We start from the raw sequence: 15863 nt of genomic DNA, 5'->3' as shown, positions 1-15863 counted from the left end.
GACCACACACCCTTCCAGTGCCACAGAACCCGGAGCCCTGACTGAGACCTGTGCCTTACATCACAAGACCAAACCTCCTCCTGTTAAGGGAGCTATAGAAGGGACCGTCTGCAGTGACCCCGTCCCCTACATTCCCACTGTCAGAGACCATTGCAATGGGTGACAAGTGAATGAGCAGAGAGCTCCCCTGTGGGAATCCTAGGGATGTACAGTTGGGTTTCATGGGGAAGGCCCCGGGAGCCATTGACAAAGTGTTCCACTGAGGAGATTTTCCTTCTCTAACAAAGGGTTTCTGTTCCCCCAGATCATCTGCCACTTAGCAGAATGCGAGAGAGCCGAGTGGTGATGGGCTAGAGGAGTTACAGGAGTCACCATGGTTAAGACAACCCAGGCTAAGTTCCCTCTTAATTGCAAAGGGAATGTTGACTTGGGGAATCGGTTGCTGGTGCCTGTGTCCATAGACAGAGACTAAATGTTTTCATGAGGCAACTCAATGGTACATGCAGCTCCATCCAAACAAGTGGCGAATGAATGTTGAAGAGCAAAGCTGGGACATCTGCGGAGCTGCTGCAGTCAAGTGTCCACAGCGAGAAGAGAGATGATGGGAAACTCGCTAAGATGGCTGGCAATAGCGCTGAGAAAAAGCAGTTTGGCAGCTAGTTCATTGGAAATAAATAGGAACTAAATATTGAGGGCTTTTTTCTGCCCAATGAAGTGTTTAAAATATGTCTCTTTACTATCGCTCTAACATTTACAATATCATTGTATAATTTAAGGCAGGGGGCAGGGGTGTGTGTCTAAATGTAATAGATCACTTTTAGGAGCATGAAGTATCTGGTTCAATCTCTAAGCACCTAATTCTACAACTTGAGCTGAACCGAACAAATGCCTCAGGTGCTAGCAGTAGTAAGCTCCCATCCTCTTTGTGAACTATCTGCCAGGGAGGCATTCAGTACATATGGTCATGGAGTGGCATGAGGTGCACCTTGCAGAGCTGCCTGTTGACACTGCCCTTGTCGGGGAGCACATCCGGGTACTATGGACTGGGCAGGAGCAACATTCCTCCACATCTGCACAGCCTGAGGATTCAGAGAGCTCTGGTCCTAATCCCAAAGCTTCCTCAGAGCAACTGAGAAGCCAGACTGCACCTGGATTCTCTCTCTCTCCCTGTCCCAGCAGCAGAGAAGAAGCTGTTCGCACAGATGGCAAGTGCCATCTCCCGTGACACTCACATGTAGGTCACTGATGCATTTGTAGAGTCCAGGCTGAATGCCACACACTCCTCTGGGCTCTGGGAAGCAGGAGGACTTGTGCTGCAATAAATCTTTCCGTGAATCTGCCGAGCAAGCAACCTCTCTGCTCCCCTTACTGGTTTCCAGTCCATGAGAAGCACCGAGGGGTAAGGAGGCAGTAATACACCTGCCCCAAAGGTGGGTGTGGGGGAAGAAGCAGAGCTAAAGGGTAACAGACAGCCATGCTATAGCATCCCCCTAGATTCACTCCAACAACCACCTGGCTCCTTCCTGCCATAGGTCACACCACTTAGGTTCCCATGGTTGAGCCAGTTCCCCCACATCAAAGCTGCCTCTGGCTCGCTACAGGCTCTCCCACTGCCCTGCTATGAGAGAGTTAAGGAATAAAGTCCTGCCACCCACAACTGCTCAGGGGAATTCTCTCAGGGCAATCAGTGTAAGATTTTATGGAGATTTGCAAACTGATAATTTTGCATAGTGTTGCAAGAAGCTGCACAACCCTGAGCAGCTCTGTGTTTGAAGCAACATTGATTCCCACATGGATTTCTGAGAGGAAATGCTGAGGACCTGAGGGGAGGTCACTGTGGACTGCAGGTCTTCCCCTGCTCCTATTCAGGTTCTGCTATGCCAGTGCTGCAGAGTTGTGAGGGGAGGCTTGAGGGTTCAGAGGGAGCATGTTGCAAAGCCAGAAATCCTGTGCTACTCCAGCTGCAGAGACATGGTCTTTCTACCTCTACACCTGCCAATGGCGGGAAGCGTCTGACCATGGAAGTTGCTCCCTGGCTTCAGCAAACCCATCCTGGCCCTCAGTATAATACTATGGTCTACTGTACACATCATGCCAGACACTGAACTTCAGCATGCGGTTAGCATTGTCTTGGGGTGATGGCCAAATATCAGTCATCAGCATTGCTCTTGTATACCCCTTTCATAGTGCACTGTGCCTGGGATGACTGAACCTTCCCTTCCCCCACCCCACAGGGGCTTGGCTCACAGAAACTCTCAGGGAATGGGTTCCTCCACCACAAGCCAGGGAGTGGAGCTAAGCTGCTCCATGGTTGTACTCCAGCCTCAGAGCTGTTGTGACACCTTGCAGTGAGAGAGGAGACTGTACCAATGGGGCGGCCTGCATCTCAGACATGGGGTGTGTTTAGGGATGTTGTAATCTAATGGGAATAGTAGAGCAGCCAGGAGAGTGTTACACTAAAAATGCAAAAGGAGCATGCTAAGGGGTCAAATGTGGTTCAAACTCAGGGTGTTGTGAAGAGGTTAAATAGAGGTGGTAAAGAAATGTGAAGAGAAGAAACTGAATTGTTTATACACCAATGCTAGCAGACTGGGGAATAAACAAGTGGAACTAGATAGTCTCATTGATGAGGAAATTTGATATAAATTGGTATTATTGAAACCTGTTGGGATGATTGGAATGTTAAAATCACTGGTTGCAGAGGCAACCTTAATTCTGACATTTCCTAACTTTTGAGTGCTTGACTTTGCTACCTCAGTAATGTTTTTAATGTAGCTTTTTTTAATGTGTAGTTAATACAGAGAAGGTAGAATTTTAGAAGGATGCTGGATTGTTGGCTGTGATACTGTGGTGGAATGCACAATGTAAAAATAGCCCATTTCCCAGAAGAACCATGCTCTCCCTGGTGACTTCCTGGTCCAAACTAACTGTAGCTAATTACTCACACAATGTGCCTTTCTGGGGCCTGGCCCTGTAAATTTGGTAGACCCAAGCAGCTGCAGCCCTAAAGTGGGTGTTTTACAACCAGGTGTTGCTTGCTGCATCTCCCTCTCTTTCCTCCAGTAAGTACTCTACTCTCTGGTAATGCTTTCCCTTATTCCTGAAGAGAATGGCATATTCGCATGTATCACCTGAGACTGAAATCAGTGATAAATGTAGCTCCACAAGACATGTATAACACAAGTGAGTAATGGGGCTGCAAACTTCTCCATGCTGCCCCACCAATCTGCCTCAGGCCTGTTCTGGAGGGATGAACTCTTGGGTTAAGAGACTGGTTCAGTCTATCTAAGGTATTTACATGGCTCTCATTACTGGAGTATTTGAGTGCTTCACAATCTTTAAAGTATTTCTCCTCACAACACTCCTGTGAGGAAGAAAAGTATTATCCCCATTTTACAGGTGAGGAACTGGTCACACAGGAAGTTTGTGGTGGTGTAGGCATTGAACCCAGCTCTGCAAGCCCCAGGCTAGTACCTAACCATCCTCTCTCTCTATGTCCATTGAGTTCTTGGCCTCTCTGCTAAAACTGTCAGTGGAATCTGTGAGGAAAATGCTAGCTTTAGATTAGAAAATATCACTTACAAGATTTCTTATCCTGAAGAGCATGTTCTACCCTTTCTACCTTTCAGAGCTCATGTTAATATTATCACCTCTCATCTAAAATTAATCGGGACAGAATTTCCCAATTAAAGCATGAGTATATCGCACAGATTTATTCAGCAAACAACTGTTCCTTTCAATTGCTGCCTTGACTTTGCTGTCTAGTTGTAACAGCTGGCTGTTTATTTTTTTAGAAGGTGGTGGTCCTATTTATAGGCAGCAGAACACAGGCATTCTTGTCTGTGTCTCTACTGATCTAGTTTAATCTTTCTTGTTATAAAAGGAGTAACCGCATCAGCTAGTTTAGTGTCTCATAAAATTGGTGTCTGGGAGTCTTGAAGTTTTTTCTATTTCCATCACTGTCTTGAGAGACAATAGAGAATGTTTTCGAGGGGGAGGGGGCTGCCTGTCTGAAAGCTGGGGGCAGTGGTTTTTGAGACTGTTTACCTCAGGGTTGGACTTTCACAGGGCTTAAAGTGATCTCCAGGAAGGCACAAGTCTGCTAGTGACCAACCATAGCATTTCATTAATTAGTTACAAAATACTTACGCTCAAATAATGTATTGAAATACATTGAAATGCTGTTGTGTCCTTTGAAGGAGGGCAGGGATATGTTTGATTTGTTTGTTTATTTTTTTGGAAAACCAGGTGGCAGAGTAGGCATCAAGGTGGGAATGATCAGAATTTGGCAATTGGGGAATATGACTGCATCATCCCATTTGGCAACTCTCCAGGAATGGGCCCAGCATGGCAAAACTGCTGCATCTGACAGGTGCGCCTCCATTGGCAGTTGACAGCGTAATGTTCAGGCTGTTATAAAGAGGATGGTTATCAGTTATTCTCCATATCCATTGAAGCTAAGACAAGAAGTAATGAGCATAATCTGCAGCAAGGGAGATCTATGAATACTGCGTACAGATGTGGTCTCCTCATCTCAAAAAAGATATACTGGCATTAGAAAAGGTTCAGAGAAGGGCAACTAAAATGATTAGGGGTTTGGAATGGGTCCCATATGAGGAGAGATTAAAGAGTCTAGGACTTTTCAGCTTGGAAAAGAGGAGACTAAGGGGGGATATGATAGAGGTATATAAAATCATGAGTGGTGTGGAGAAAATGAATAAGGAAAAGTTTTCTTGTTCCCATAATATAAGAACTAGGGGCCACCAAATGAAATTAATGGGCAGCAGATTTAAAACAAATAAAAGGAAGTTCTTCTTCACACAGCGCACAGTCAACCTGTGGAACTCCTTGCCTGAGGAGGTTGTGAAGGCTAGGACTACAACAGGGTTTCAAAGAGAACTAGATAAATTCATGGAGGTTAAGTCCATTAATAGCTATTAGCCAGGATGGGTAAGGAATGGTGTCCCTAGACTCTGTTTGTCAGAGGGTGGAGATAGATGGCAGGAGAGAGATCACTTGATCATTACCTGTTAGGTTCATTCCCTCTGGGGCACCTGGCATTGTCCATTGTCGGTAGACAAGATACTGGGTTGGATGGACCTTTGGTCTGACCCAGTATGGCCATTCTTATGTTAGATATTAGGAAATTTTTTCTAACTATAAGGATACTTAAGTACTGGAATAGGTTACCCGAGGAGGTTGTGGAATCCTTGTCATTGGAGGTTTTTAAGAACAAGTTAGACAAGCACCTGTCAGCGATGGCCTAGATACACTTACTGCTGCTGCATTGTGGGTGGGGCTGGACTAGATGACTTCTTGCGGTCCCTTCCAGACCTATGTTTCCAGGGCCGGCTCTAACTTTTTTGCCTCCCCAGGCAAAAAAGAAGAGCGCCGCCCTGCCGAAATCCCCGCCCCCCCCCCCGCAGCGCTGCGCTGACCAAAGCCCCTGCCCCCCCTCCGAGCGCCACGCCACCCAAAGCCCTACCCCCCTGAGCGCCGCACTGCTGAACCACAAAAAAATTAAATAAAAAACGGAGCGCCGCCCCGCCCCGCCCCAAGGTGCTGCCCCAAGTACGTGCTTGGTCGGCTGGTGCCTGGAGCCGGCCCTGTATGTTTCTATGATTCTATAAGTGCAATAGGAGATGCTATAGGGTGGTGGTAGTAAGCAAAATTAAATTAATAGGTTGGATGTGAAGAATTTGAGGCACTGTTTATTTTGGACATGACCCTAAGGTTGGGGAAAGGATCTTTTCAGTTGCAGAATAGCTTTTCCACGTGATAAAAATACAGTACTCTAGGGCATACATTTTGTAATTGAAACATGGAATAAGGAAAATGGTAACAATTTATATTGTTTGACACTGGCAAGTGCACCTAAATTAATCTCGGCCCAGAAATTACCCTATTAGTATGAAGTAAGAAGACAATCACAAGCAGTTATACTGTATAAGGAATAACTCACCTCGCCTCATCCTTGCCCCCAGGCCAGCCTCTTGGCATAAAAACTCCTCCAGTATGTAATTTGGAAATAGCTGAAGTCATGGGGCTGAAGGGCAGGAGAACATGAGGCTAAAGGGAAGGAGGACAAAAGGTTCCTTTCTGCAGTTGAATGATGCACCTTCTAACTCTGAGTCTGAATATAGATTAGTTTAAAATAGCAACTAGAATGACAAAATGTTCACTTTACTCTGCAAAGCTGCTTTTCACAACACTGTCCTCAACTGAATGTGGAAAATCTGCCAAGAAGATGTGTACGCGTTTTTAAACGAATTAAGCATTTGTATCTCACTTGTCTGTTTACACCTCTGCTAAAGTGGTGTGTACTGGTATAGTATATAAATCTGGATGTATTTCACATTCAGGCATACGTGCATAAATATTCATAAGCTAATTCATACATGAATAATTAACTTCCATTTATAGAATCCCAGTACATCACCCACTGCGCTTCACCTCATGCCTCTGAAGATCACATTAATACACTTTGGGCCAAATTCTGCATTGACTTACACTGTGTTACAGTCACCGTGGGCAAGACAGCACAAAATCTGGTCCCTCCTCTTACCTAATATCCTCCTAAAAAGGTATACAGTAAACCACAACTGCCAAAAAACATCCAGACAATGACTTCTGGCTGCCTGCTTGTTTTCAGCATCTTCTAATTTATTAAAAACTACGCACAAAGATGAAGGAGTAAATTCCATTTGATTGACATGATTCTTAGGTATATCTACACTGCAGCATGTGTAGACATGCCTGAGCTAGCTTTAATTCTAGCTAGCTTGAATATTGATAGCAGGGAAGCTGCGGCAGCACAGGCTTCAGCACAGATAGTACAAGCCCACTTGGTACCCTGGGCGGGGTGGCTAGCTCGTGCTGAAGTCCATGCTGCTGCAGCTTCACTGCTATTGGTACCTAAGCTACCTAGATTAAAGCTAATTTGGTATGTCTACATATTGCAACAATACCATGTTGTTGCAGTGTAGACATACCTTTATTTAGTTGCGGGATCCCAGGTGCTCAGACTCTTGTCAGAGAGCATGTGGAAATGCAGGATGCTGAGAGTGAATCTCAAGTGAGATCACACAGAAATATTTTACAAAATGTGTGGGTTTACACCAGGGGTCAAAGTAACTTAAAGGGTTTACCAGTACTCCGGAGTCCTGAGCAGGGGGTGTGGCCTCAGCCTGAAGGGGCGGGGCCTTTAGAGCCCCCGGCCCTTTAAATCGAGATTTAAAGGGCCCCGGGCTCTGGCTGCGGTAGTGGCAGCTGGGAGCCCTGGGCCCTTTAAATCACTGTTGCAGCTACCAGCTGCAGAGGTGGCTGGGAGCTCCGGGGCTCGGGGCCATTTAAAGGGCCCGGGGCTCCGGCCGCCACTATCGCAGCAGAGCCCCGGGCCCTTTAAATTGCCAATGGAGCCCTGGGGGTCCCGGCTGCCCCTCCTACCCTGGGGCTCTGGCAGCGGTGCCCAGGGCTCCTGCTACCGCTACCGCCCCGAGCCCTTTAAATCACCGCCTGAGCCCTGCTGCCAGAGCCCTGGGGTAGTGGCAGCAGGGCGCCGGCGGTGATTTAAAGGGCAAGGGGCTCCCAGCCGCCACTACCGCAGCGGAGCCCCTGGCCCCTTAGATTGCCGCCTGGGGAAGCCGGTTCGGTATGGCGTACCGGCTCTTGCCAGTACGCCGTACCGGAGCATACCGGCTTACTTTCACCTCTGCTTTACACACTTTTTTTTAACAGATTCCATTCACTTTAGTTCTGTTCTAGGGAAGGGAAAAAGTCTACAGGTGTTCTGCTTTATTTTGTGGCTGGGAGAGATGGGTGGTAGAGGAAACTAGAGGGTTGTTTGTTGCTAATGTGGATTATGGTAAGGAATTCAGGCTATATAACTAATTAAGGGGAGGTACTGAGGGTGGAGAAGCTGGCAAGGCTAGACATTCTCCATGGCAGACCAACTTTTGTGGCACTCTGCCTCAGGATCTCAGTGCAGTAATCGGGAAAAACGTCAGTGGTGAGGGTGTTGTCACATATATTTTTTGTTTCATATTATTTGGGAGAACTTTAAAAAAAGTTGGAAAAGAGCAATAGAAGAGACTGGATCATCCTGGGAATGGGCCTGTACAAAGTTAACTCAGGAAACAGGATGGAAGTAGATTTAACTGACCCGCCCTTGGGCTGACAGCTAAAAGAGTGAGTCACTACTTCTGGAATTAAAGGAGACAATATCCCCTCACTAGCAGCTGTAGCAGATTCATTTAACCCCCATGTGCACTAGCCCCTAGAGGGGAACAAAGACACATACTCTTCTAGAGTGGATTACGTAGGCATTATATAGATTGCTTACCCTGAAAGAGCATTGTTGCTTTCAAAAACTGAAAGGAATGCAAAAGAAAACACAAATGATGATTCTAGGATCCTGAATGTTCTGAGGTTGTTTACAAAAAAAAGACTTGCCAGAACTTTTTGATCCCATCAGTATTATAGGATCTTCTGCTATGGAATCAATGTTTCCATTAATCCAATAGCCTGGTACCCACAATATGAGTACAGATGGTGTGGAAGGGAACACTGGATCCAATCAAGCAAAGGGCCCATCAGAGTAGGTGGAAAGAACTGTCTGGTGGATAGTAGGTTATCAGTCAGAGTGGACCTGGGTTATGAATGTCTCTTCACATGTAAAACTGGTGGTGATTAATTCTTTCTGTTGCTGAGCTGACCTGCTGTGGGATGACATAAAATTATTACCCATAGATTAAATGTGTGTACATTTTAGTATTTTTTTTAATAAATATACTATTTATCCAGTCTGTGTTCTCCTTGAATTTGCTTTCTATTCAGTATAGAAAATACATGTGAAGTATGGATTGCTGTGCCACTCCAGACTAACTGGACAGAGAACAAACAGCAATACAGATTCCCTGAGTTTATGCCTATTTAACCAGCTAAAATAAATGAAGGGCAACTTGTGCCCTCTTATCATAATGGGTTGATGATGATAATAATGAAGTTCAATTTCGAGGCTCAGGCCTGAAGACCCTGGGGATTGTTAACTGAAAATAATGAGAAACAAAATATAAACCCACATTCCTCCCAAGAGCATAAACAAGCAGAAAGCAGAAATCTGCAATCAGTGGCATTAGAAAAGAAACCAAATAGAGTTGGGCCTTGCCTAGGAGGAAGTCACAGATGCACTGTGGTGTATTTCCAGAGTGGAGGCATGCCAGAGTCGTGGGCTCTGCCATTTTTTCCCTTGTAATTCTAACATGGGGAAGTCAGCAGTTCCAACCCAATTAGTCTTAACACATTATGGAACAAGGCCAGCAAAGGTTCCCAGGCTTTGTGTGATCCTTTATTAATTAATAGTTTAATACAATCAGAGAGTTTAAGGCCAGAAGAAACCATCAGATCATGCAGCCTGACTTCCTGTATATCACAGGCCAGCCACATCACCCTGCACCCACATGCTAAACCCAACAACTGAAATTAGACTGAAGAGTTACAACCCACAGGAGACTGGACTATTATGTGCCACAGAGAATAGGAGGGACCTTGAGTCACTTGCTGAACATCAGGTAACCAAAGGTAGGAAGGATTTTTCTCTATTGGAGTTTATAGATTTTCAGTGTAATTTTGGTAGGGCCTTATTTATTAATGTTATTACAACAGCACGCAGAGGCCCCAGCTGAGATCAGTACCCTGTTGTGCTGGGCACTGTACAAACACCTAATAAGAGACAGTCTCTGTGCTGAAAAATTTACAGTCTAAAGAGACAAGACAGAAAGAAAGCAATAGAGTGACTCCTGATTGTTAGGCCATGACCCTATCCACTGATATGTACTAGAACAAGGCAAGTTCAGGACTGACAGTTAGGTTGCCCAGCACCTAGGCTGAGAGAGCTCGGGTGGGTCAGAGAGTTCCAGAAAGTAAGCGTACAACAAGCACTTTTTACTGACTGATTCATACCGTGGCCTTGCTCTTCCAACAGGAGACGACTAACGCTATAGCAGATGTCCATTTAGACAATAAGGGAAGAAAGCAATAGTTTGCCAAAATGACAGGGAGAGGGGGACATTCATGGGACCAGGGCTGGCTCCAGGCACAAGCACAGAAAGCAAGTGCTTGGGGCGGCCAATGGAAAGGGGCGGTACGTCCGGGTCTTCGGCGGCAATTTGGCGGCGGGTCCCACAGTCCCTCTGGGAGGGAAGGACCAGCCGGCGAATTGCCACCGAAGAATGAAGCGGCGCGGTAGAGCTGCCGCCGAAGTGCCGCCAATCGCGGCTTTATCCTTTTTTTTTTTTTCTTCGCCACTTGGGGCGGCAAAAAAGCTGGAGCTGGCCCTGCATGGGACACACTGCTTTATATGGACTGACATGAACCCACATTCAGAGACAAAAAACACCAAACAAGTATCTTTGTGAACTGGGACTAGGTTGAACAGATTTATAATTGAATTAGACTCTGCTTCTGAAAAAGGGCCTCCATCCTAGTATGGAAATGCAAACCAGTTCATAGGGACCAAGTTCAGGGGTCATGCCCAATGATCTACACCACCCTAGTGCGAACAAATAACTAACTATACATGCTTTTTGATATTAGTTTATTGTGAGCCAGTCAGTACCTCCACCAGCAGATGGAGCTCTTTGACTATAGTGAAAACAGACACATAAGGTGCAATGCCTAGGCTGCTACACTTCACTTGCCTTTCAGGGGGGTAATACGCCTACCCCAATCTTTTGTGAAATAACATATAAGCAGAATGGTTCGTCAACATTTTAGTGAGCCTTGGTTTGCAAAGCTGCTTATTTTAATGTAGCTTCATTGATCACAGAAACACCATTATCACAGGTATTTTCACTTTAAACTTAATTGGAAAAAAATTCTGTGATTTTTAATGAAAGATAACTTTCATTTTTTGATTTATTTAGCTTATTAGCTAATTTGGCTCACACACGGTGTACAAAGTACCAGAGTATCATAGTTAACAACCTATTTAACTTAACACAACATATTCTCCTCCTCCCACCTCTCCCAGCTGCCTTAGTACAATGGTTCAGAAGCACTGGAAGTTCTATGGGTAACAAGTAAATTAGCATAGCATTTCTTTTCACACTGATCTCTCTTTATCAAAGTGATGGAAAAGCTGAATACTTACTTGGCTAGATAAGTTCCTACCTACAGGCTACACTATGCAACTTTAATAGATAATTACAGAATGTAGCAGGAAAAATTACTCTACCCAGTAATGCAAATTGGAACAAGGTTTTATTATATTTTAATGTTTGTTCATTGATAATATCACCTAATAATATGAATCCTCAAGGGAACAGCCCTCTAAATAGTAGGAAATAAAGATTTGTATAACTATAGCTTGGTACACGTCTGTCCAAGATGTAAAGTACCATAAACCCTCTCACTGTATTTGCATCTGTTCTTCCGGGGGGGAGGAGGGGGAAAGGAATAAGAAGGGATTATTACTACTACATGGTTTAAAGGTAAAAATACAGGTAAAGTAAATTTTGGTCTACTTGGGCCTGATCCTGAAAAGTGCTGAACACTTGCAGCACATATTTAAGTTAAAGGGATAATCTCTCAAGATCAGGTCCTTTGTATGACATTTACAGTTTAATGTTATAGGCCCAGAATCCTTACCAGCAACACTTCAAACTGAAGAAAAACTATTAGAGTTTACGTCTCAAGATCTAAAATGAACCTTCTTCCCCATCATCTTATCTGCAGTAAGTATCATAATAATATTACACTAGCACCTCTTAAAAATATGCAGAATCCAAAACGTTTCTTATGGCATTGATATTTTAAAAGTTTTAGGACATTTTGAATTAAAATCTGAAGGCTTGCCTTGGAATTCACTTTTGTTGTAACCAAAAGTAGTCTGAGGATTTCAGTGGTGATATTGCAAGACATCATACCGCAATGGTGTCTACTCTTTTCAGCCTGAGCAACAAACACATTGCTTCAAAAAACTCAGTCAGCACTTTGGGGCAGATTCTCTGCCTTGTTCTGTTCCCTTTGCACCACTTAAAGAGAAACCATCCACAAGTTGCCTACTGGGAAATACCCTGGCTTGCAGGAGTACCCACTGGACATAGAGTTGGTGTAGCCAACTCCTATGGTTCCCTTCCCACAGCTCTTTGTGCAGGGGACAGGGAATAGCTAAAGTGTAGTATGCTCTGGCAAGCCATAATCAGTAGGTGATCTTTTGGGGACCATAGCCAGCTTGTGCAAACTGGAGCTGCCCCTAGGCTCCTAAACCTGCTAAATGATCCACACACGTGGCTCACACCATTGTCTTCATTGGGTCTCCACACAGGCTTAAATCTCCATATGTGGATTGCTTTCCAGCAGAGGGACATGAGTAGATACCTTAGTCACTGATGCACCCATTCAATGGGTCCTCTATTAGTCCTTTGTGCTATTAATGTCACTATAGCCACCACCATCATTGTTTTGGGGTGAAGACTGGAAGCAGAAACTCAGCACTAACTCTACAAGACATGCATAGCATTTAATATAATATTCAACCTGCCTTTTTATAATAGGATGATCAAAGCTACACTTAGGGGCATATCTACACTGCCTTGCAGTTTGGACTAAGTGGGGGTAAATTAGCGCACACCGAAGTGCTGCATTGTATCTCCTCTATGTGGACACTGTGGGTGCAAGCTTAAAGGTCTTGAGTTTGCACTAAAATAGACCTCTTCACTCTGTTATAGTCTGAACTGTGTCTGCAGGGCAATGTAGACATGCCCTAAGACTCCATATGATGCTTTATTTATTCATCTTATAGAGGGCTAGAATACTTTTCTCTAACTTATATTTGATGTTTCTATTTATGTCTTCTGGAATTTTATTTGCTTCTTCTCCCTGCCAACTGCTAAGCTCTGTGCTGAGGGAGTTGTAGCCACGTGTATCTTTATTTCTTTCTCCTGCTTAGCTTATAGTAGTTTACAACATCCTACACTATATTCCCTCCTTAATTTTTATCTATATCGTAATAATCTTGCATTTTTGTCTATACTCTGGTGACCTCCTAAATAGATCCTTTATGTTCTCTCAGTGTAGCAACTTGAACTGGTGCCTTTAGCTGGTACTTGGTAATTTACTCAGTGCATGCTACAGTTAAGGCTGGAAACTGGTTTGTTATCACTCCTTGCTTTCATTCCCTCATCACTTTCTGGAAAATTCTCTTTTCAGCTAGAATTTTCTATGCTTGATCTCAAACGAAGGACCCAGTCTTTGCCCCTAAGAACTTACCATCTAAAAAGATAACAAATACAAAACAACCCAGAGGAAGAAAGGAACGGAGAGGGGGAGGGGGGAATACAAAATACAATTTTGTAGATTTAAACATAATTGTATATTTCCTCATTCTTGCTATACCCTTCTCCCTCTTTCCTTCTCTCTCCCTTCTCCTTCCCAGGCATCTGTGCCATGATCTTAAAATGTCAAAAGCGATTTGATGGGTTAATTAAGGGGTGTCTGAATCTCCTCAGTGGTGTCACTTGTTCCTGGAGTCTCAGCCTCTAAACCCTGTTTCTATCCTATGTCCCCCCCAGACTCCATCCATTCACATAGAGCTTCTCCATGCTGGCTGCATTATCTTAGTTTCCAGGGAAAGCATATGCCTTAAAGGGGCCACATCCTTGGGAGATGGTGGTGGTGAGGATCTTGCCCCATGTGGTGCCCTCGGGCAAGAGGAGGTCTGTTGGCACACCGGTACCCATGTCGTCCAGACCTGTGAGAAAGCAGATGGGTGCTTAGTTGTTCTACCATTTCAGTAGCTCCCATTTTTTACATGATCTTCTAAGGCAGTGTCTCGCCACTGTGGGGTCACAACCCCCAGCATGAGCACAAAAGGCAAACGGGGAGGTTGCAAAGCATTGAAAATGTTATTACAATCTAAAGCAAATGAAATCTTGGTTCCTTGCTCTCCCTTGTCCTTCAAGCTCAAGTATTCTTGAACTTGTCAAAACACATACACAAATTATGTAAGCTTACCATTGTTCTCTTTATTGTAGAAACTTACCTGGCATCTGTCACAGGGTGGCTAGTTCTTTAAGGGGAGTCTCACCTGTGGCCAGGGCTGGATTTATGCCTTATGTGCCCCTAGGCACAGCATCTTCAGTGCCCCCTCCCCCACCTACAGCCAAGCCTCCCCCACCCCCGCACTGGCTGAGACTGGTCCAGCTTCTGCACAAGTCCCAGGTGGCTCAGCTCCAGGGAGGCAGGCACCAGAAGTGGGTTCGTGGGAAAAGCAGCTGCCTTTCACTCCTCCAAAGGGGCGGGGGGAAGGGAAAAGAAAGGGCAGGGGGAAGAAAGTCCACCCCCCACCCCCCGATCCTGGGATGCAGAGCAGGGGTGAGCTGCCCCGGCAAGACTTTGAGTGATGCTGGCTCTGGAGAGTCCGTCTCTGGCTCTTGCCACTGGGACAGCAATCCCCCAGCCTCCTCCCCTTCCCAGCAGCTGCAAGTAGCATGAGCCAGCAGGTTAGAGCCTGGCTAAACAGAACAGATGGGGGGGGGGCAGACCAGGAGCAGCTCCCGTTCCCAAAGCCCCTTCGCAATCCAGCTCCTCTCCCCAGCCCGAGGGGTGCCGGGCAGGGCCGGTGCAAGGAAGTTTTGCGCCCTAGGCGAAACTTCCACCTTGCGCCCCCTGTAGCCCTGCGGCAGCTCCCCGTCCCCCCTCCATCCTGAGGTGCCCCTCCCCCCCGTGGCAGTTCCCCCCCTGGGGAGCTGTGCGGCAGCTCCCCACCTTAGCTCACCCCTGCTCCACCTCCTCCCCGAGCACGCTGCCCCGCTCTAATTCTCCTCCCCTCCCAGGCTTGCAACGCCAAACAGCTGATTGGCGCTGCAAGCCTGGGAGGTGGGAGAAGTGAAGCGGTGACCGCGCACTTGGGGAGGGGGCATAGCAGAGATGAGCTGGGGTGAGGAGCTGCCACACGGCTCCCCAGGCCGGGGGGGGTGGGGAGCTGCTGCGGGGGAGGGGAGGTGCCTCAGGGCAGGGGGGTGGAGCTGCCGCAGAGCTCCCTACCCCAGCTCACCACTGCTACGCCCCCTCCCTGAGCACGCCGCCACCGCTGGCAATGACAATGTGGAAGCAGAGAAAAGAACTGACAGAAGGGAACTGTAATGCATGACGTTTGTTAGCAAGAGTCAGGCTAACTGTAACCCTGATAACGCGAGATTTGTAGAAGCGAGGATTGTGTGAGGCGGGTGAGAAAGAGCTGTGTAAGAAGTTATGATGACCTCAGCATAGATAAAGTGTAGAAGACCTTGGGTAGATAAGGTATAGAAAATAATTGTATGTTGGCAAGAGTCAAAACAACTGAGGAAATGAGATATCAAGATGGTCTATGTATAAACAAAAATGCTGCTGTCTCTCATTATTTCTGTAATGAAAGGTATAAATGCTTGCTGTAATTAGTTACCAGAGAGAGACCTGTTTACCTCTTTCCCTCTGCACATGTGAGAGTTAATAAAGCTCTGACTTGCTGTACCTAAACAAATAGTGAGAACTCTGTTTTTCTCCGACAACAATAATTGCATGGAGTGGCCACTGCGCTCGGAAAGGGAGTCTGAGCCACACGTGTCAACGCGTCGCCAGCAGCCCAGCCCGGGAATGCTGTAAAAAAAAAATTGGGGGCACCGCTTTTTGGTGCCCCCAAATCTTGGCGCCCTAGGCAACCGCCTAGTTTGCCTTAATGGTAGCACCAGCTCTGGTGCCAGGGCAAGCGGGACTCTGGCCTTGTGGGGGGGAGGAAGCTCTGACCAGGGGGGCCCCCCATGCACCCAGCTCCAGGAGGAGATGCCACTTTCCAGCGTGCATGGCCCCCGGCACCCCATGAGCAC

The 15863-nt window shown here is 46.1% G+C and overlaps 1 long non-coding RNA gene across 1 annotated transcript in view; it reads right to left on the bottom strand.

Moving 5' to 3' along the window:
- Positions 1-13271: 13271 nt before the first annotated feature.
- The window catches only part of LOC128832643 (uncharacterized), a 123412-nt gene continuing 120820 nt past the window's right edge, over positions 13272-15863 (bottom strand). The window contains exon 3 of the long non-coding RNA XR_008444021.1: positions 13272-13750. This is a non-coding gene — a long non-coding RNA (uncharacterized LOC128832643). The remainder of the gene's footprint in view (positions 13751-15863) is intronic.

Source organism: Malaclemys terrapin, chromosome 2 (assembly GCF_027887155.1).
Source record: "Malaclemys terrapin pileata isolate rMalTer1 chromosome 2, rMalTer1.hap1, whole genome shotgun sequence".
Classification (NCBI taxonomy): Eukaryota; Metazoa; Chordata; order Testudines; family Emydidae; genus Malaclemys; species Malaclemys terrapin.
Note: the sequence above shows the minus strand (reverse complement) of the source record. Positions and strands in the feature narration are given on the sequence as shown.